The following is a 23,429-nucleotide window of genomic DNA, read 5'->3' as shown; positions in this document are numbered from 1 at the left end:
CCCTGGCTGTCCTGGAACTCATTCTGTAGAACAGGCTGGCCTCAAACTGAGAAATCCGCCTGCCTCTGCCTCCCAGGAGCTGGGATTAAAGGCGTGCACCACCACTGCCTGGCTGATTTTCTTTCCTAAGTCATGATCTTTCAGAGGCCCTAGTTGACACACTCCTCCAACAAGGCCACACCTCCTAATCCTTCCCAAACAGTTCTACCAACTGGGAATTAAGTGTTCAAATGCACAAACATCCTTGGCTTCCTGGTGCCACAAGAAAATAAGTAGCAAAAGTCCTTGTTTGGTCACTTGGTAACTGCATTCTTGAAAACGAATCTATCTGTATGTAGTTATCTCATCAGTAACCGTTGCTGTCTAAAGCCTAGCCCAGAGTGTCTGACATATATGAGCGCCAAGAAATGTGCAGTAGCATACTATTTATTTTCCTATTCTAGAGGAACTGGGAATAAATATCCAAAAAGAAATAAAATCAACACCCATTGTGCATTTTGTTTCAGTGTTTTATTTGTTCAAACACATTTTAAGGAAAGTTAGGTAGCGTCATATGCAGAGCATATAGTTTGCTGTTTCCTTCCTTAGAGCAACGGTTCTCAACCTTCCTAATGCTGTGACCCTTTAATACAGTTCCTCATATTGTGGTGACCCCCCCCCCAAACTGTAACATTATTCTCATTGCTACTTCATAACTGTCATTTTGCTGCTGTTATGAATCATGAAGTAAATATCTGCCGTGTAGAATATCTGCTATGTGACACCCCCCTCCCCCAGGGGCCTCAACTCACAGGTTGAACCCCTGCCCTAGAGCCTTGGTTACCATTCAATGACATTCTTTTAAATGGCTCAAAGAATTTCATTAGATTGGCGAATCACAAATCAATTCATTTTCTCATATTTGACCTTCAGATTGGTTCTGCTTTTTGCTATTATACTGTTGCAATGAACTTTCGTGTCTGTAGGATGGGATCCTTCCTGTAACCTGTGAAAGAAGGAATTACGGAGCTAAAGGGCACGCGATTAAAATGTGAGATGTGAGAATGACACCCTTGGGCGTCATTTAAAACCTGAAGTGAATTTGCATCATCTGGATTGGCAGGTTCTGATTTCTATCTGTTCTGGGAAGCCAGAACCACACACGAGCCCAGATACTTCTGTAATTGTTTGATTGAGTAGAATTTCCCTGTATTACTTCATTGGGCTCAGCCACCTTCATCTTCTGGGCTATCAAAACATGCTGAAAACAAACAAACAAAAAAAAACCTTTGACTTCTTTTTTTTCCCTTTCTCTTCCAAACCCTGAACTTTTGTAATTGGGATCTCAAAGTTGTCCTGCAGAGAGGACAGCTTGCTAACAAACTGAACATTCTCTACAGTTCCTTGGGAGTTTGCAAACTTCGTTCCTTGGGATTCCTTGGTGGCCTCTAGGTGGCTGTTTTCCATCAGCTCTGTGACAGGGCAAAGCCGTTGCACGGCTGTTTGAAAGCAGAGCCAACCCTTTTGAACTTGCCCGTGAAAGCCACAGGTCTTAGTCACGGGGTTAGGAACTCACCAGAGTGAGGCAGGTATCTACTGAGTTCATCTGATTCACTGTTTTCATTTCTAATGACTGTCTTCAGAGGGCTCGAAAAAAGGCACCGCCTGCTGGCTTTTGTGCCCCAGCAGGCTAGATTGTTGTAGGTAGACAGACCGCCTTGGCTTCCTCTGTCCCGCCCATTCATTTCCGGCTCCCTTCTCTAAAACGTAGGATCTCAGCCTCTGATCTACATCCACACACCTGGATAAACGTAAAGCTGCCGACTTCTCAGATACTTCCAACTGCATTTGAGACGTAATTGCTGGAGTGTTATAAACCATTTGATGTCCAAACTCTGTCACCCAGACTACCACGGAAGGCTGGCGGAGGGAGGGAATGATCCCGAATATCTTTGCCTTTTAGTGTATCTGAGTTATTCCAAAAGGGTATTTGTTTTCCCCTCAACGCCTCTAATTGATGCAGCTGTTGCCCAGCCTCATCTGCATTAAGCTAAATATTATGTCTTTGTAACGTTTTTGATCTTCATTAATTATAGCTCAGGAAAGCTGACAAGGCAACCTGCCTCTTTAATATAAACAGATTAATTGCACGGTTCCTGCAGAAAATGAAGCACCAGCAGTTTAACAAAAAATGTTTGTCTTTAAGCAGCCTTTGGATAAAAAAAAAAAAATTAAAACAGTTACAGGAAGTGCCGAAGCTGCCAAATTACCATGCCCGCAAGCCTTGCCCTCATTATCAGACTAAATGAACGCACACACCCCTGCACTTTCATCCTGCTCCAGGCCAAGGACAAGAAAGGCGGGATTGAAAAAAAAAGGGGGGGAGGTGGCTTTATTCAAAGAAGTGTCTCTGAAGTTTGGAATGCACCCTGGTGTTTGAAGACGAGATTTATACCTGACACCTTTCCTTAAGCTCATTGTTGAGACTCGCCTGTTTTCACATCAACCGCAGACTGCTGCTGGAGCTGTTTCAGCTCCTAACGACCATAATCTAAGATAAATACATGGGGATTGCGATCACTTTCATTAGCAACCGTGAGCTATTCCCTCCTTCAGTGGAAAAGCTTAAAACAGACAAATGGGCTGAGGGCTTGCTGGGGGCAGAGGGCAGAGGGAGGATGGTGGGGCAGGGGACTGCTGGAAGCTAGGATGACACCTCCTTGTAAAACCACAACGCCAAGAGCCAGTGCTGCAGCTGGGAGGCTGGGTTCTATCCTGAGGTCCCTATATGACTGCTTCTGTGGGAATACACAGCCCAGGAGGCCTGGCAATCCAGGGGTGAGAGTCTGGTTGTTTGGGTCACTGAAGCCCTAAGTTACTCCAAAGGATGGATGGAGAGTGTGGGTTGTCTTGCCTTTAGGCTGCTTGGGAAAAGGCACAGGGTCAGAGCACGATCTGGGCTGCATCATGCAACATCATCCTCCTTTGATGAGTCCTTTTGAAGTGGCTCCATAGCTGGTGGCAGAGGTAACTGGAGTCACCAGCTGTGAAGAAGAGAGGTTGTGCTTGCTCCCAAGGTCATACTAGGGGTATAGGCTGCAGCCAGGGAAACATTAGTGCCAATCCAAGCTCTCTGTGGCTTCCCATGAATTCCTGACTTCAAGAACATGCTGGAATAGTGCCTAATGGTGTGTGTGTGTGTGTGTGTGTGTGTGTGTGTGTGTGTGTGTGTATGGGGAGGGGCTTGTGATACAGGGAAAGCCAAATGTCAGTGATGCTGTCAAGGCTGCTGCAAGGTCAAGCTTGAGACCTTGGCTGCTGGACCACCCTGGCCTCGGTCCTGGAGAGTCACAGGAGAGAATCCGACCTTACCAGTGTGAGAAGTAGGAAACACAAGGCATGGTGGAGCACTGGGTGCCCTTAGCTGGCACCATGAGAGTATCAAGAAGAGGGAGGGACGGGAGGGAGCCAGCTTCTGCTGGAGTCTAAACCATAATGTTCTCAGGCAGTGGCACCTACATACCATGGGGCCTCTGGCCAAGACAACCTGGAAGGGGAGGTGGTAGGTTGAATAAGAATGCTCCCCACACCCCCAGGCTCATCTATTTGAATGTTTAGTCACCAGTCACCTGGGAGTGTAACTCTTTCATAGGATTAGAAGGATTAGGAGGTGTGGCTTTGTTGGAGGAAGTAAGACAGTGGATTTGGGTGAGTGGGGGCTGGGGTTGGGGGTTGGTGGTGGAGGGTGGGCTTTGAGATTTCAAAAGCCCATGCCAGGCCTAGTCTCTGTCTGTCTGTCTGTCTGTCTGTCTGTCTGTCTTCTCTCTTCTGGTTTCTCTCTCTCTCTCTCTTGGGTCTCTCTCTCTCTCTCTCTCTCTCTCTCTCTCTCTCTCTCTCTCCATTCCTCCCCCTTCCTCCCCCTCTCTCTCTGAAGGTTATCTCTCAACTTCTTATTTTCCAGCGTCATGCCTGCTGCCATGACTGGGTGTAACCCCAGGCAATGGCTCCAGATGCTCCATATTTGATCAGCCTTTCTCACAGGGAATGCTTTCTAAGACCAAGTACGTACAGGGCATTCAGTAGCTTGGTGGCAGCACTGGCCAACAAGAGGAAGCTGTGTCTGCCTCAACACTGACAGCTCAACCAATCTGCTGCCATAGTAACCAGAAACATACATTCATACTTGCACACATGTAGCTGAAGGAAATGTAAGTGCCTATAAACCAATGTTTAGTACACGAGAGTCTGTCTCCATTCCATCCCATGTTACAATGCTGGGCTGGTAAAGAAAATGCTAGTCTTGACCCACTCGTCCAAATGTCCTCCACTGAGGGTACAGGTGTGAGGTGCCTGTTGACACACCCATCACACTGATGTCCCCACCCAGCTAACAACCAGGATTGAGGACAACTGGATATTGATCGAACATAGGGTTTGGCATGTACATGGTTCTGACATCCAAACTCTTGAACTGCAATCAAAAGACAACTGGATTAATTGTCTAAATTCATTCAACTACTAGTGAGTAAATATGGCCCCACCCAAAGCCACCATTTGCCAGAATGGCATCCCCATGTTTGCCTAGGCACAATATCACACGCACTTCTTAGGGCCATATGTAGAACCAGGCTGGACTTCGCAGAGTGACGCTGGGTTAAAAACACAAATCTAGAGATTCTCCCTCTTCAATGGTTTTGTTAAAAATCTACAAACAAGAGATCCAGGGAAAGTACACATGTTGTAAGCTAACCAAAGAACTTCCCAGGAAGGTGAGAGGTGCTACCTACTGTGGATGCTGGTCCTGATAGGGAATTCCCAAATGGCAATCAATCAATCAAATGTAACAAAGTCCTGCGGAGCTTTTTGTGCCAGAGCAGGCTGTTCACTGTCCCTTCCGTGGCCCCCATTAGAATACTCAGGATGCTGCGAGACCCTCATTCTCATAACTTAGATCATTTGACCATACAAACAAGTCAAACATAATGCTATTCTAGTATTGCAAAGTATGTTATACAATTTCACATTATCAAATCTTATGGAAAATCTTGTGGCAGGTGAAAGATTTGTGAGCAAAAAGCACAACAAGTAATCCTCAAGTCAGGTAAAACTGCAGCACACAGGAGCCATGGGAAAAAGAAATTCCATTTGCTTTTAAAGATACTTAGTTGGTCTTCTAAAATTGGTAACAATCAAATTATAAAAACTGTAAAAAATCTTTTTTAAAAGTTAAGTTGTTAATCTGTGGTCACTGTAGGTTTGCTTGTCCCTGTTACCACTGCCCTGTTTGCCCACTGGGTTTACATGTAAACTCAGAGTGTGATAGCACCACAGCATACAATCCCATGCATGAGACAATCAAGATCCCAAGACACTGCACAGTTCCTATAGGACATTTCAGGACTTTGCTTTACAAAACCTATGATGTAGAAGAGAGATCACATCACGTAATAACTCTGGGACCTCCCGGTGCATTATGACCAATTGGGTGACTCTGAGGTAGAGGTTCTCGTGGGAAAACCTGGCTCTGTGATCTAAAGCCTGCAAGGGAAGGTCCTTTTTCTCTGATATTCTGAACAGGAGATGGGTAGTCAGAGACAGGGCTGGTGTAAAGAAGCCCAGGCATGGAGATGAAGATCAGCCGTGGACATGGAGGTGAAATGAGCCCAGTTCAGCTGAGCTAAGCCCTAGTTCAGGCCAAGCTCAGCTAATCCCCGCCGTAGCTCAGTCTCACATCATCCTCAGGCCCAGTCCCTGTCCATCTTAGTGTACCTCATGAGGCTCAGCCCAGTCTAGCACCGTGTCTGATACACACACAGACCCTGCCCTGGCTCAAAATCAGCACCTGCATCAACACCCCCAGCTCCATCCACATCCTCAGCACAGCCTCAACCCAATTCCAGCTGAGGCCAATCATTTCCTAAGTGGTTTTCCTCAACAAGTCATTCGTTGAGACCTATTGGGGATGTCACTAAAAACTGTTTGCACTCGGGCTAGCAAGCTTGAGACACTGAGTTTGTCACATATGAAGTTTAATTAACTGTATGTAAGCAGGCATAGTGGGTGGTGGCTACCTCAATGAATATCTCAGAAGGCTCTCTTTTAGATGCCCCACCCCATAACCAAGAGCTCTAATTGAAAATATCTAGTTGTCTCTATAAGCCTGCTCTCAGTCTGCTCCAGAAGTGAGACCTGGAATTTTCTGAGTTCCTGCTGATAAACTGTGCTGGAGGCAGAAGCCAACGAGGCTGCCCATTACTAGACCAATCCTCATTGTATGATGCTCAAAGCAATCCTGTTATGGTAAGCAGGGATGGAGAGGAGCAGACATGGGGCTGTGTTGGAGAAGAGACACACATAGGGGAAATAAAAGGTATTTGGGCTGAGAGGAAAGTGGTACTTTTGGAGGAGAAAACCCCTGGCAACCAGGGAATTTACGTTTTGGACAAAGAGGACTGTTGTTTAATAAACAAGTCAGAAGATGTGCATCTGGGTGTGTGGATGAAGAACCATTCCAGATGTCTCTTCTAGTGATAACATACATCCCTCTTGTCTTCTAATGATAACATACATCCCTCTTGTCTTCAGATTCACTACGAGACGGAGACTGCCAACAAGGAAGTTCTTAGGAGAGTTTCAGTTTGTTGTGAATTTTTCCTCCTGCATCCCGTCCCATAGGCTTCAGGGGACCATGGGTCTTTCCCCTTGCCTTTGAACACTTGTGTGCTTTTCCCATTTCTATCTGGGGACTGCTGTGGTGGTGGGGAGGTCTGTGCCTCTCCCGTTTCTATCTGAGGACTGCTGTGCTGGTTCGGAGGTCTGTGCCTCCATGGGTGTTAGGTTGGCATTTGATGCTGGGGAGGTGTGGCATTTGGCAAAGGAAAAGAGGGAAGCAGGGGTTTTATAACATCACAGAGGAAACCCAAGATGGAGACCTTTCATGTCCAAAGACCCCTCCCCTGCCTCAGACTCCTTTGCCTCACTGGTTCGCTTCTAGAAACAGACCCTGCAGGCAAAGATGCATTTCCTGCAAACTGGAAAAACCAGGTCTTCTCAACCTTAAATCAGTGCTAATTAAATTCAGTTATAAAATTCAGGTCCAATTTCCTTATCTTTGAGTGACATCTTCTACCTTCTAACGGTGGCTCTTTATATGCACCATGAAAACATTTGACATCATCATAGCCTCGGATCTCCTGCAGTTTCTGGCCCCCGGAGAGCTTTTCTGATAAGGATGCTATTAGCACATTCAGGTGTTTTGATCAGGGCAACTTTGAAGCGCCGCTCTCATCTTTATTTGCCTCTCCCATCCTTGTCCTGCCGAGGAGGAGGATGACATTTTTAAAAAACTCAAAAGATTTATTTACATAGCATTTTACTAACTAGCCAGATTCTGATTTTTTTTTCTTTTTGTTACTTTTAACACGAAGACTCCTCTTTGATAGCTTGTGATAGCCTGAGATATGCATTCAGTAGCAATGCCTTCAAACTTTGGATCTGGATTCCCCTCTCATGCTGGGCATGGGCGTGGCAGTGGGCCTGGCTTCCAGCCAGTCCCAAATGCACTACTGACCTGCTTAGTCAGAGGGCATGGAGGATAGACGCAGTCAGTGTATTTTTTTAGGTTATTTTTTATTTTTAGTCATGCATATGTGTGTACATGTATGTATGCCACATACATGTGGGTGCCGCAGCCATGGGTGTGCAGGTGTCATGGAGGAAACTGTAGGACCCACTAGAGCTGCAGTTCTGGGCGGCTGTGAGCTGCCCAGTGTGGGTGTTGGGAGTATGTGTTCTTAACTGCTGAGCCTCCATCTCTCCAGCCTCTATTCAATGCATTTTTGACTGGATATTTTTGGCTTCTGAAGGGCTTAGCAGGATATAACCCCACTGTAATTTGAGAAAAAGCTGTATTTTTGAATCAGGTAATCTGCAATGAATGCATAGGGGTTGGGTGGAGATTTTAGTACTTACTACTGCTACTCTAGGTCTTTGGGAAGTGCAGTGCATTGGGCAAGCATGGAGCACAGGGTGTGGAGCACAGAGCACGGAGTGAAGGGTTGGTACCTCAGGTGGACTGAGTAGCTCTGGACTGGAGAGTTGAGTTGACTGATAACACCCATGGAAGCTTCTGGTAAGATCCACATACCAAACCCACTGGTGTCTACCACTTTGAGACAGCAACTGACCTGCAGATGGAAATTATCCCTCTTCTATCCAATACAACTCCCAGACCTCCACCCCACGTGCCTACAGTCTCCACTCCCTGGAGAGACTTCAGCCCTTTCATTGCTCCGATTAAAGATTGCTTCTGCTCCGGAACTGGCATCTGTCTGTCTTTCTTTTCACCTTTCCTCCAGCAATCTCGACCTAACAGGGACATAGCCTGAGCCCTTTGCAGAATGGCCCCTTTGAACACAGAAAATCCCTTTAATATGAAGTGTCCAAGGGCCACAGGGCAGTTAAGTGGGGTCAGAGCCGGGAGTCTGAGTCTCAGTCATGCAGCGTAGCTTCTCCGGGAGGAGATGTGGAGACGAGACTGAAAGGCCTCCAAGGAGAAAAACATTTTTTTGTTCTGAACACCAGGGATAATGGGGTTCCAAGACACCAGAGCTTATGCAAATGACGAGGAACCCTCTTGGTTCCTGAACACTGCATTTGGTTTTCAGGAGCTCTTCGGGCTCCCTGGGAAATGTCGCTTGTGTGATGGATGTTAGCTCAGTGCCCAGGGAGAGTGCGTGTGGACCACTGTCTTCAGCTAAAACAGACCAATAAGAAAGCAGTTCCATAATCAAGAAATCAAAGAGAAGGGGGAGGTGAAAAAGGATTTGCCCCAGAAGGCCAGCCAATCTCATATCTGAGATCAAGTCTCTGTGATAACCACTGTGGGTTTGTATTTCAGAGACAAACAGAAGAGAGAGAGAGAGAATATCAAAGGCTAGAATTCTCTTTTACTTCAATGGTTTGTGTTTTCCCTGAGGCTGCTGTGAGCAGTATTGGGGAAGAGATGGTTTGAGGGCCTGTGGGCCGAGCAAAGGGGCTGAGGATGGGAGGCTGCTGCTCTGCGCATCTTTCAAGTCAGGGTTCCCTGCTCCAGTCTCTTTCATCCTTCTTCTTCTTCTTCTTCTTCTTCTTCTTTTTTTTTTCTTTTCTTTTTATAATCAGACGTTTACGACAGCAAGGCGTGCCTCAAGTGACTTCCTGATTTTTTCTGCTCAGATGAGGTGGTTGTAAAACTTGAAACGAACAGGCTTATCTGTGCATGAGAGAGTGCGTCTTGTCTTTGTAGAACAATTTGGTAAGAATTTGATAATTTTATTGCTTCAATCTTACTTCATAGTTCAGTTGCCTACCCCCAGCCCCCGACAGAGCTTCCAATAACACAATATGGAGTGGGGGCGGGGTGGGGTGGTGGGGTGGTGGGGTGGTGGGGCGGTGGGGAGCATAGACAATGTGTTTCTGTTTGTTTGAAGGTTTCATAGGTGGATTTTTTTTTTTTTTTTTTTCAAAAAGGAAAATAAGGATTCAGCAAGGTAAATGTCTCTTCATGTAACAATGTTATTGAGAACAGCCACTTCGACGTCACGGAGACAAAAGATAGAAAAACCTAGAGATTAGAAAGTCTAAGTCTCCTGCCAACTCCAGCTTTGTGGAGACAGAGAGTCCCACCCAGCCGCCAATCCAGGAGCAGAGCTGCTCAGAGCAGGGGACCCCTGCCGTCTCCAGGGATGCAACATAATGGAGGGTGAACAAGGCACTAAGTGAGGGCTGTCCCCAGAGCCCCCACTGCAGTACCATGGCAGTGCCTGCCTGCTGAGGGGTTGAACCCTTGCTTGATTGTTACCTTGAGTTTAGCAGCAGCATCAGAGACTGATGGGAAGACTTGGAGTGTGCAGGGACTCGCTGCAGCATCATCTGGGAGCTAGTCGTGCAGAGTCTGGGCAGGCCCCAGACCACCCCATCTGTATCTACTTCTAAGCTAAATTTGCCGATGGCTCAGACGCACTATAAACCCCGAGATAGAATGGTGTGGAGCACAGATCTCAAAGCCTCCTACTTTGCTGTTTTTAACTTCTCCCCTCTTTCCCTCTATCTTTCTCTCCTTTCTTTTTGTATTATGCATCCCTAACAGAGAGTGTGTGTGCACACGTGCACACATACATAATTCATCCAGAGTCTGGAGAGATGGTGTGCATACAACTAGAGTTTGATTCCCAGCACCCATATCAGGTAGATCACAAGCATCAGTGACTCCAGCTGGAGGAGGGGCGAAACCCAATTTCTATGCCTCTGTGGGCACCTGCACTCATACCCCATCCAGACACAGATGCACACGCATACACACCCCACCCAGAGACAGATGCACACACATACACACTCCACACAGACACAGATGTACAGACATACACACCCCATCCAGACACAGATGCACACACATACATACCTTATACAGACACAGATGCACACACATGATTAAACGTAATGAAAATAAACCTTAAAATTCCTTTGGAATCAACATTCTGACTACGTGATGGACTAATAGACCCTTCTTTTAGCAGCTGATGTACACTGTAAGTGTACACGAATAAGCAGAGAAACACATGCAGCAGAGATGAAATCGGTCATAATACTTATTTATCACTCCAAATCCTCTCCCTTGCTGCAGATTTGCAGACCAGGGTTAGACTCAGGTGCTGTGAGGGCATCTGTCCTCTGAAGCCCCCCATGAGAAGCTTTCTGGGCTGTCCCAAAGGTCAGGAAGAGGCCTGGCTTAGGAGTTGAAACAAGAGGGTCAAGCAGACTTCCTCAGTGGGGAAGCAAGGCCTGGGATGAGCAGCTCCTTATGGCTGCCAGGGAGGAAGTAAGCTCCCCTTTCTACAGACAGCATTGTGTGAACTGATTTCATCCCTTACTTGGGGTCACCCAGAGAGCTTGATATTGAAGAAAGGAAAGCTACCAGTGTGTGTGTGTGTACATGTGTGTGTGTGTGTGTGTGTGTGTGTGTGCGCGTGTGTGTGTGTGTGTGTGTGTGTGTGTGTGTGTGTGTGCGCATGTGTACATGGGGATCCAGAGAAAACTGTTGAGATGGAGGGTGGGCTTTATGGTCATGTTTCATTGTATAAATTATGAAATTATCAAAAAAAATGAAACAAACCAACCAACCAACCCGCAAGCCTGAACCCAAACAAACAGAAAAACAGCACTTGTATATAAGCCACCCGGAGGGAAAGCGGTTCTCTCGGGACCTGCATCTGCCTGAGATGACCTAACCTCAGGGCCAATGTGTGCCTTACCTTTACTATATGCTATTTATTTGGCCAAAGCCCAGTCCCTATAGGATTATATTAGCATGAAGACTCGGTTTTGTGAAAAAGACAGAAAAGACTATGGTAACTTCACTGCCCTGTAGGACCTTAGGCAGCATTCTTGAAACGCCTGTAAGTGCTCAGTGCTCCTGGAGTAAGGAGCAGGACCAAGTTATACACCCTCTCCAGTGTCTATACACCCCTCCAGTGTCCTCTGCACCCCTCCAGTGTCCTCTGCACCCCTCCAGTGTCTATACACCCCTCCAGTGTCCTCTGCACCCCTCCAGTGTCCTCTGCACCCCTCCAGTGTCTATACACCCCTCCAGTGTCCTCTGCACCCCTCCAGTGTCCTAGCACACACATGGTTCACATACGACTATTGGCTTTAGCTTATTAAAAACCTGCTTTGAGCTGGACAGTGGTGGCACAAGCCTCTAACTCCAACACTTGGGAGGCAGAAGCAGGCAGATGTCTGAGTTCGAGGCCAGCCCAAGCTACAGAGTGAGTAAGTTCCAGGACAGCCAAGGCCACATAAAAACCAAACCAAAATAAAGAAAAAAAGAACCCCTGAAAACAAACAAACAAACAAACAAACATTTTCAACAGCAAAATCAGGTGGCTAATGGCTTCCCAGTGCCCCCAGGCCAGACAAGGGCCTCGTTAGTTCTCAGTTATTGCTTCTATTTCTTCCTTCCTCGATGCCCCAGCCTTATTCCCCAAACATATTTTGATGTCAGCTCTTTGATTCTGTCCTTCTCATCCCTTGTTTGAGAATTGCTCATTTCTCCTCAGTTGTGTTTTCCCTATGGAATTTTATGTCCATGCCTGAACACAGACAGCTCTATCTCCCACGATTCAGGGATCTTGCACTTTGGGTATTTGTTGTAAGTTAATAAAGTCAGGCACGAGAGACCTAACTAACCTGGGAGTGTGTCGGAGAGGTAGAGTTGATCTGGGCTTCCTGTGGCTTCTGCTACAGGGAATGGAGATTGTCTGATGCTAAGGGGCCAGGCCGGGATGGGGTTACAGCATCTCCCTCATGGCTCAGTACTTTTGGTCTGAAAAGCTGGAGGTTATCTTTGTATTGCTGCACCCTCCGTGAACATCTAGAAGCTTGTAGTAAATAAAATATTTAAAAATCTTGGCTCCAAGTTTCTTCTCACCTTTGACCATTTATGTTCTTGGATGAAAGGCATACCTAGTCTTTATATTTTTAAATATGCCTTAGGCAGCACAAGAGCTGGGCAGTTGTCTACCCTCCATATGTTAGAACCTACCTTCCTACCCATAACCCGAGTTATTATTTATTATGTTTCATCTGGGCTGTTTTTAACCCACACGACCATATTTTTAAGGCTCAGCTAACCTATGGTGGCTCTCCTTTCTCCTCCCCTGTTCGTTCTTCTTCTATCCCATGGCTGCTTTTTCTTTTCCCCTCTTTTCCAAGTCTGTGAAAATTCAACCCCACCTATTTCTCTTTGCCCAGCTATTGGCTGCTGGCATCTTTATTCAGCACACTACAGAAACTCAGTCTTCAAACTGTCATCCTGGAAGCATCACTTCAATGAGAACTTGGTCAGAAATGAAAAGTTTAGACTTCTCCCACTCCTGCAGTGCCAATATCTGCACTGTACCAAGAGTCCAGGCTTATCTGTGAGCACATTCAAGTAGGGAGGTTAGGCTGCCAAGTTCACTAGCAGACATATCCTGGAGGGAGATATGTCAGGATGGGAGGCTGGATTTCACTGTTACTTCTCCTGGTTCAGGTTGTAGGGAAAAAAAAATCTATTTCTAAAGGATCCTCAGGTGTTGTAGAAGAGAGCTGGACACAAATCAAGAACTGAATAGGCACTTCACTGAGGGAAGTCAGGACAGGAACTCAAACAGGGCAGGAACCTGGAGGCAGGAGCTGATGCAGAGGTCATGGAGGGGTGCTGCTTACTGACTTGCTCCCCATGGCTTGCTCAGCCTGCTTTATTATAGAACCTAGGACCACCAACCCAGGGGTGACCCCACCCACAATGGGCTGGGCCCTCCTTCATCAATCACTAATTCAGAAAATGCCTTACAGTTGGATCTTATGGAGGCATTTTCTCAGTTGAAGGTCCCTCCTTTCAGATGACTCTAGCTCGTGTCATATTGACATGAAATCTAGCACATCTAACTTGGACCAATTAAAACTGAATTTCTCCAGGTTGTAGGGAAAAAAAATCTATTTCTAAAGGATCCTCAGGTGTTGTAGAAGAGAGCTGGACACAAATCAAGAACTGAATAGGCGGTTAATAAGCAAACATAGCCATTGAATGTAATATAGTACCTGGCTGCTGGCACAGAGGCACTCTACCAATCTGAACAGCACACTCATTTTATAAAAGAAGAAACTGAGGCCCAAGTCCTCAAACATTTGTTCAAGGAAACACAGAAGTCAAGGGCCAGATGGGGAGAAGCAAGTTAAGATTTAAACTAAGTACTCAGATTCTTTGACACTGCCCTCAAAAAGATGGAGCCTAACTCCTCCTTCTGGATTTTAGTGGCACGATTCTCATAAAGGAGACAAAGAGCAGGAGACCACTCGCGCTTCATAGTTAGAGGCTTCCACGGCTCAACATCCACGTTGTACTGACACTTTGGGTAGCCTGTGGGGAAACTCATGGGCAAGGACCCAGGGTGACCAGCCAATAATAGTCATGTGGCTCCACCTTTCTGGCTTTGGATCTTTAGCCCCAGCTCAGTCTTCAGCTACAGATGCTGGCTGCAACCTCAGAAGGGCTCTGCGCCAGAACCACCATCCAGACCACTCCCAGTTCCTGGCCCTCGAAGGCCTGTGAGAAAGTCACAATGCTGCCCTAAGCTGCTACATGTTAGGATCATTTATCATAACCACAGATGACTAAGACACCTTCTAGTCCTCTGTCATTTCAGCTACACCCCATGGGGGAGAGACATCACATGGAACCCACTACAGAACTTCAGTTGGCATTCTGGCCCCATCCTGGAGAAGTTAGTGATTTAGCCAAGACAGTGACTGTGGATAAAAACAGACAGGCATTGGCACAATGTAGGTCCTAGCACCGTCAGGCAGCCATGCTGTGGTCCCCACTTCTCTTTCTCAGCCCCGCAGGCATCCCCAATCAGTCCTTCTGGCTGGCTTTTGTATAGACATTCAGCCACTGCACTCTCTTTTCTTGCCAACTGTGAGAGCCTGGGGGCAGAGTGGGCTCAGAACTGGGTGCATCCTTAGGCTTGGGCAGGATACTTCGCCTGCTGCCAAGCACTGACAAACCAGTGTCCGGCCAAGTTCACTGGGGGTTCCCCACTCTGCTTATCTTGGCTACGTTTGTGCTGCAGTGAGAATGTATCTGACTAATTTGAACATAAAACAAACCACTTTTACCTGATATGTTAGTCACCAAACAATGGCCCAGAAAATAGATGGGACTCTGGGATGAAGGACTGAGGATCTCCTCTCTTCCCTTCCCCCTCTTCCCCCTTTCTCTCCTCTCCTGTTCCCTCCCATGCCCTTGTACCCTCTTTTCTCCTCTCCTCTCCCCTCCTTTCCCCTAGGCCTTATACATGCTAAAAAAACTAATGTCTTATGCATGGTAAACAAATTTTCTGTCACTGAGCTATGTCCCTAGCCCCCTTTTCTAGTTCTTACTTTGATGCTGGGTCTTGTTAAGTTGCCAAGGCTATAGCCCACGCTGGCCTTGAACTCCCTGTCCTCCTGTTTCAGTTCCTGTGCAGCTGGGGTTGCAGGTCTATGCTGCTATCCTTGCTGGATATTTTACTATGTATGCTTTTTTTCTCTCTTTCTTTCTCCTGGATGGCTAGACTCCTCCATTTGCTTTTTTGACTTTTCTTTAGACTCCGAGCTGTGCAGACCTAGGTTTGGCAATCTGGGTCCCACAATCTGAGTATCTATAAAGCCAGCTCAGCAAATATTTAGGATACTATCTTCTACATCGTGTATAAATGGGCCATTGAAGCTAGCAATTCCCTCCAGAGGTGGTCAGGAACAGGAGGGAGGTGCTGAGCCCAGACCCAGAGATCTGGGCTTCACCAGCACTCAGCAGCCTCAACAGAATATCTCAGCTTATCCTAGGCCTGAACCCAGGTTGCACTGGGGAAGTCTTTGCTTCAAGTATAACTCCCCGGAACTCACCATGCTTTATTCCCTGGTGCTAGGGGCACAGAATGAAGGATGTCCTTTTGGGGGACAGTGTGATGGAGAGTCTACACCTAGCTATGTCTGAAGCTACAGGTTCTATGACTTGATAAGAAGAACGTATTATGAAGACTCTCAAAGACCCTGTAACACCCCATCACACTGGCCTTTGATTTTATCTAAATAACAATTTGTGCTGGGACTCATGGTCAGTTATACGTGGCATTTTCAGCTCAAGTTCTCAGCCACTAGGAACATGAAGAGCAGATCCCGGAGTCCCTGGTCACACTCTCCCTCTAGGGGACACTGCACTCCTGGTCACCTATTTTCCAAACAGGCTTCTGTGTCAGGGACTGTGGGACCCTCTACCAATGCTACTTTAATTCTTCCACCATGAAAATAAGATCCCTAGTTTACAATTGGAGGCACTAGCTTCCCCAAGAAGGACTTGACTAGGCTGTATCAATGCTTTCCCACTCTCTGAGGATTGCCGGGAGGCGGGGTGGGGGTGGGGGTGGGGGTGGTGGGGAGGCATTGGGCTCTGGAAGAGAGTCAGGATCCAGAAGCGGTGACCGATTTTCCCTGGTACCATCCAGACAGCAGTTCTGTTGGCCCCCTTAGTGTTGTCTTTATACCATGTGCCCCGAGTACCAACTGGGCAAGCACAGCAAGGCCCAGGGGCCCACAGGGAGCCAGTGATGGTTCACGGGAGCTGTTTCTAGCACTGAACTTGTGGAGTCAGGGATGTCAGAGGAGCAGGGAGAGAGTAGATCTGAATTATGGAGAAGGAGTCAAACATTAGAGAAAAAGGTAGGGAGAAAGTTTCTGCTGGCCACCATTCTCCCACCTTCTGGCTCCCACAGACACCTATCTGCAGAATACAACTAGAAGCCAGAAGAGACCTACCTCATAGGTTAGTCTCCTCTGCTTAGAATTTGGGGACAGCGGGTTGAGGGACATATGAAAAGTATGAGCACACGGTGGCAAGACCTGTGACTTCTATACAGGGCATGCGCTCCTGGGCCTCAGGTGAGCATATGGTCGTAGAAGGAAGGATGCTCACTCATTCCCATTCCAGCATCAGAAGCAGGACAGCGCAAACTACATCTATCTAACCACATGCTTTGTCAGCTTCTGCAGTACACAAGGACAGTGGCAGGTCAGTATGGTGCTTGGTGACTCCAGGAGCCCACTGTTCCTTTGCCTCAGTACAAAGTGACACTTCTCATTTGCATTCACTGAGTCCAGATAGTTCTATAGGGGGAGGATCCTAGGGATGACCAGAGCCTCTCATGAGGGAGCGCTGCAGGGGGGAGGAGTGAAGACCTTCCTCCTCCACCTCAGTGGACCAAACTGTGGAGGATTAATGGATATTCACCAAGTTCTAGGACACACACACACACACACACACAGACAGTGGTCTCTATGTATGAGAGTTTATATGAGTGATTGTGTATAAGTGTGAGTGTGTGATTGTGAGTGTGTATGTGTTTCAGTGTTTGAGTGTGTTAAAAGTCATTAAATGAGCAATGTTGTGGGTTAAAATGACCTACTACTTTACCCAGACCAGGCCTGGGAGAAGGGCTGTTTAGTCTGTGCCACTTTGACACAAACTAGAGTCACCTGGGACAGAGGGACCCTTAGCTGAAGAATTTCTTCTATTGGATTGGCCTGTGGGCATGTCTGTAGGGACACTTTCTTAATTAACAATTGGTGTTGGAGGGCCCAGCTCACTGTGGGCAGTGCCACCCTGGTGATCTTGGGTTGTATAAGGAAGAAGGCTGAGTGAGCCACAGGAGGGAAGCATCAGGGTCTTTCCTCAGTAAACTGCATCGCTCCTCCATGGTTCCTGCCTCTGCTCTTGCCTGGGTTCCTTCTCTGACTTCCCCAGTGATGAACCATTTCTGGAACTACCCCTTCCTCCCCAAGTTGGTTTTGCTCAGTGTTTTAATCACAGCAACAAACTAGAAGAGGAGAGCTTCCCAGAGAGGATGTTGTATTGACAGAGACCGGAAGCAGTGTGGGCAAAACAAGACAGGATGGACAGTTACCCGAGGAGTAACTGTCAGGAGGAGCACCAGGCAGGTAGATGGGTCTGGGTATCACCAGTGGGGAGGTGGCTTACCCAACAACATGCTCTGTTGCCACTCAGTGAAGCTGTCCCTTAACTTCAGGATCCTGGGAGCCATTCTGGGTTCCAGCCATATTGATTATTGTTTCCAGGAAATTAGATGCCTCAAGTAGATTTGACCATGGAGAAACCACAGCATGTAGTTGCTGGGCCCTCTTGACTCTTAAACTCCGCCTGAGTCTGTGTGGTCTTGGAGGGCATGAAGCGTGTTGTGTCTTGTTCAGAGGTGTGCCTTCTTCTAGAGTTTAGATCTGTTATATGCCTCCAACGGCCCCCAGATTGGCATAATTGGGAGATGGTAGAACACTTAGGGAGTGGGCCAGGTGGGAGGTCTCCAGGCAGTGTGGGACCCGGATCTCTTCCTCTTTCCCCTCTGGCAGGTGAGCAGCTCTGCTCCAACACATGACTCCAGCTTGGTGTGTTGCCTCCCTGATAGCGAACAAAGCCGATTCTTCTGTGTGACTATGGACTAGAACCTTTAAAGCCATGAGCTAAATACACCTTTCCTTTTCATAAATTATCTCTGACGTTTGATATTTTAACAGAACCTGGCTAACAGACCCACCTCATTTCACATAAATGCCCTGGCATCCTCTCTTAGGGACCTGCCTCTGACATCTCTGTCCAAGCATACCTCCCGAGGCCATACCAACAACAGCAGGACATCCCCAGTCTGACTTTGGAGAGAAGACAGGTACTGAGGCTTAGGCAGTCCTGAATCTAATGTGATTCTGATACTGGTGTTTGAGGACATGGCCACCTGAATCTGCTTTCTGCCTTGGGAAGGCATTGAAATAAAGGCTTCTGCTTGTGTGACCTGTATCCTCCAGCTCTGAACAATACTTGTGCAGGTTTGGACAGCCAATAGAGTGGTTGCTGATGCATCTTGGGAGCTCAGGGGTACCCAGGACTGTAGACATCTGTGTAAGGACAAATTTTCCCCACAGCCAAGTAGGTATGGCACAAACCTAGATTTCAGTTCAATCAAAACCCTGGAGCATCCCATTTCTCAGCCCTCGGGGGAACAAGCTGAAGTCTGTGTCCCTGGACTAAGATCCTGCCCCTTAGTGGCAGAGAAACTCTTGGATCTATTGGCTCACTTCCAGACCTCTTCCTTTTCTGTGTAGGGTATGAAGGAGCAGAAGGGGAGCTGAGACTTAGAGATCTGCAGATGGGGTTTCCCACGGCAGTCACACAGGGGTGACATTGCCAACATGCTCATCTTTCTTCTCACGAGCTTGCAGTTTTGTTAGTTTTCAAATCCTACCTCTCCCATAAGAAGTACGGTCAAGTCTTTTATTTCTTGCAGTTTTCACCAAATTTTGAGCCATCTTAAAGCTCATCATTCTTTGGCAGCCCCAGGAGCCTCAGTTCCCCCAAGAAAGCTTGGGCTTGTGTCTTTGCTAGGCCACCAGGGTGGACAAGAAAGATGGCCACCTAAACACAGCATTAAGCTCTCAACTCTGGAGCCATATCCCGAGACCTTTCTAATGAGAACCTAAGAAGGCTGTGGGACCCTAAGATCCTTGCTGGGTGTGAGGACATTTGATAACAACCCGTGTCTCTGGAGGCCTCTGCTTTTTTTCAGTTTAAGAGTTGCCAGGGAACGTGCACTGGTCCTCAGAGAGCAGAGCCTTCGTCGCTGTCTGGATTCTGGATTCTGCTTATTCTGTAAACACAAGGAGGGGCCCAACACTCTACTGCTCCTAGTTTTGCAATCTTCACAAATTAAATATTTGCCTTCAAAAGCAACAACTGCGATAGCATCAGGGTAATATTCTAAAGCGCTGTTTCCTCACACGCCAAGTGCAGGAGGTAAGGCAGCGTGCTGTGGGTGGTCTGTTTGGATAATGGTTTTCACGTGGAAACCTCAAATTGGAAACTAACTGGCAGGCATTCTGGAGAAAGTGAGGGTGTCCTAAAAGTGAGGTCTTAGGGCTGACTTGAACCAAAGGCCTCTCAATTGAGTGAGGTTCCTCTGCCTGCTCTCCTTCTGCCTATTGAATGAGGAGTAATCGTTCAGTGACTCCAGGAGGTGACCAAGATGCTTTGGTGGCCAATAGGGACCAATAGACAAGTGCTTTGTGCATAGTTGTTTTTTAGGAAGGGGCTCTCTCCAATGTTCTGTAAGAATGAGCTAAAACTCAAAAGGGTTTTCACTGAGTGGAAATCAATACTTCTTGGAAAATTTACTTCCTCAGAGTATGCCCACCAGTAGCTAGAAAGCAAGCAAGGCACAGTGAGGCCAAAGGCCAGCCACTGATGTCCTGTCCTTGGCCAGACTTCTGGAGAGTCAGGCTGTCTGCTAAGGAAGCATGTCAGTGATGACACCAGTGTGTGCTTCTCCTCCTCTGGAGAGAGACTGTCTGCCGAGGAGAGCATGATGAGCCATGTGTACTCACTTCCCTTACCAATGGGCTTTAGAAATAGCACCCAGGCTCTTTTAAAGGACATCTTTAGAAAAAAAAAAGAGGAGAAGAAGAAGGAGAGGAGAAGCTAGGTGATGAAAGAGAGAAAGAGGGGGGAGACAGGGAGGCAGATATTCATGTATCTCCACCAGTCAAAGATAGTCGTTATATCTAGGTTGGTCAGTGGGTTACACCTCTGATTGAACAATTCCAAACTTATAAAGCCTATGATTAACATTATTTTTAAAAAATGTATAAATGCAAAAAGGAAAAGGGGGCATGGGATAGGGGTTTCCTAAGGGTGGTGGTGGGGGAATGGAGATAGGGTATGCCATCTGAAGTGTAAATAAAATATCTAATAATAAAAAGAAAGAAAGAAAGAAAAGGAATTTGGTAATATTCAAAAAAAATCTTTACAAAATCTTTTATTTCAAAATGTAGGGAAAATTTTTCTTTTTGATACCTCTGTTGGGTCCAATCCAAAGACCATGATCTTTGATTATGTCAGGTATTGATCACATGCTGTGTGGCAGGTTCTAGGTGCACACATTCAGAGTGGAGATAAATATATGGCTCCTCTTTCTCAGTCCTCTGCAGAGTCTGTCCTGATCCCCGTGGTGTTGGTCTCTCCCAAATCAACAGCAGTTGTCTCCTAGACCCTACTTCTTGTTGTTGTTGCTGTTGTTGTTTTGATAGAATCTTACTATGTAGACCAGGCTAATCTGGAACCCACTATATAGACCAGGCTGGCCTGGAACACACAGAGATCAGCTTGCCTCTGTTTCCTGAGTGTTGGGATTAAAAGTGTGCACCACCACACCTCATGAACTCTACTTTTATTTCTTCAAATCTATGTTTTACTCTGTATTTCTTTTTTTAAGGTTTATCTATTTTATTTATATGAGTACACTGTTGTTCTCTTCAGACACCAGAAGAGGACATCAGATCCCATTACAGATGGTTGTGAGCGACCATATGGTTGCTGGGAATTGAACTCAGAACCTCTGGGTGAGCAGTCAGTGCTCTTAACTGCTGAGCCATCTCTCCAGCCCCTTACTCTGTATTTCTTAATTTTGACTTGGTTGTCTGGTCATCAGTTCAATTTCCTAATGATTTAAAATGTTCACAATCCTCATTTTGAAAGAGGTCAGGTCAATGGAACACCAGGTCCATGTCTTTGTTCTGTCTGTTTCATGCAGTCTTGAAACAGGGCCTGTGAACTTGATACTCATTATGCTTATTCCTACGCTTATCATATGACATTCATTATATTATTCCTCCAATGTCTTTGGCCCTTTACTGTCTGAACACGTGGGGCTCAGGAGCTTGAGAAGCAATAGTCAGGCTTTATAGCATGAGAGAGATCTATACAATTTCTTTAAAGTTATTTTTAACTTAGCCTAATTTTAAGTTAGCATAAGGTAACACATGGCATTTGCATGCATGCATACATACATACATACATACATGTCATTCTCTGTTCTGTCTGGGTCCCATCCTTCTCCCTAATAGTTCCAGCTTCTGCCTTCATGCCACATGTCTGAATCGGCACAGCCACTGTGAACAGTCTGGTGGGGGCTTCGCACAAAGCTAGAAATAAAACTGCCAACTACCCAGTTCACCATGGAGCTTTTAAGAGAAGAGATTTGGTAATGGTCTGGTTGTCATCAAGATGGTGACATCTCATTTTCCGTTCGTCATCATAGTCTGTGTGTCTTTTAGCAAAGTGTTTTATACCAGGATTAAAGTTAATTGGCAAAACTCTGTTATTTTCAGGATATTTATTTCAGAATTTGTCATGTCTTTTAGTAGCTTGTATCTAAATACCAAATAACATCTGTTAATAGTACCTTTTCCTTTCCTTTCCTTTCTTTTCCTTTTTTTTTTTTTTTTTTTTTTTTTGACAGTGTTTCATGTAATCTGGGCTGACCTTGAATTTACTATGTAAGCAAGGATGACCTCGAACTTCTGACCCTCCTTCCTCCACCTCCTTGTCTATGGCATACATCACCAAGAACAGTTTTATGTGGTGCTGAGGACTGAGCCTCAGGCTTTGTACATGTTAAGAACATTCTTCCAACTGAGCCATCTCCTCAGCCAGCAGTATGGATGTTAAGGCATCTGGAACCACCCAGCACAGCCTGGCTTCCTGTCTTCTTGCTACAGTGCTACAGGTAACACTAATGTGATTGCTGATGGTAACTCCCTAGCCAAGGTTCCTCCTGTGGAGCTGAGGGTTTACTGACTGGGAACAAAACTTTTGGATTACATGGCTGGGGATTAGCAACAAGTGTGTCTTCCTGCACCAGGCTTGTCGCCTCCTTTGTTAAGAATGGAGAAGAAAGACTTCTTGGCTAATCCAAGCACATAAAAACGACAAGAAATTTTCAGAGCCATCAAGGAGGGAGGCTCTTTCAGTGAGTTTGTATTTCACCTGGACAGCCAGTTTGTCTCACACTATGAGAACCCTGCTATCCCTCCTGAACTGTTAGGCCCATGGAAGGGACATCTTTGCCAGTTGAATCTGGTTTGCTCAGTAACTTACGTTGTGTCAATGCATGAACAGCCCTTTGCCCTATTGTGTGATTAGGATAGGTTTGATATAAATGGCCCAGAAGCTCAAGCAGGGCCTAATGGTTCACTCTGTCTTCCAGCTGCTTTTGGGATCTGGATGTAGAACTCTTAGCTCCCTCTCCAGCGCCATGTCTGCCTGCATGCCACCATGCTTCCTGCCATAATTATAATGGACTAAACCTCTGAACTGTAAGCCAGCCCCATTAAATACTTTCCTTTGAAAGAGTTGCCTTGGTCATGGTGTGTCTTCACGGTATTAGAAACCCTAACTAAGACCTTCTCTAAATACTCACTGAATGAATGGCTCACTCTGCCAAACCCCAGGACAAAGCTGTCTCCTTGCTTTGAATGTACAGGGCTAACCACTCTGAGTAAGTCCCTGTGACACCCTAAGACAAGTATTGAAAATTAAATACAGCAGAGTCTCATTTATTTGTATTAACAGAAGCCAAGGAACTAGAATGCTTGAACCCCAATCCATTTTGAAATTTTCTTAGTTATTGATCATATTAGGACAGTCTGCATTTACCTATATGTGACAGTTTTTCCTTGAACCATTAAAAGCTCAGCATTCTCTAATCTTCCTTCAGTGACCAAGCCGTTTTCACAATGGCTCACCTAGATCAGAACTTCAAGGTTTTTTGGGGGCCTCCATGTGATCAGGACAGGATGTGAGGAAGCAACTGGGGGGTGTCATTACTACGGCAACTAAAGATGTATGACGCTGGGAATTGCTCACTCCAGCACTGGTGGTTGGCACTGCTGGTCTCCTCACAGGCAAAGGACTAAAGCTCTCGTCCCAACCCAAATCCCAATGACAAGTTCCATGTTCAGCATGATGTCTCTGCACGCTGAGTGCTCAGTCCTGC

General features: G+C 46.4%; 1 long non-coding RNA gene across 1 annotated transcript; it reads left to right on the top strand.

The window, feature by feature from the left end:
• Positions 1-19,222: 19,222 nt before the first annotated feature.
• On the top strand, positions 19,223-22,627 carry LOC143433828 (uncharacterized). Its single transcript, XR_013070351.1, has 2 exons — positions 19,223-19,393; positions 21,894-22,627. It is a non-coding gene; the product is annotated as an uncharacterized LOC143433828 (long non-coding RNA).
• Positions 22,628-23,429: the final 802 nt, after the last annotated feature.

Source organism: Arvicanthis niloticus, unplaced genomic scaffold (genome assembly GCF_011762505.2).
Source record: "Arvicanthis niloticus isolate mArvNil1 unplaced genomic scaffold, mArvNil1.pat.X pat_scaffold_619_arrow_ctg1, whole genome shotgun sequence".
Classification (NCBI taxonomy): Eukaryota; Metazoa; Chordata; class Mammalia; order Rodentia; family Muridae; genus Arvicanthis; species Arvicanthis niloticus.
This window is presented reverse-complemented; position numbering and strand designations above follow the sequence as displayed.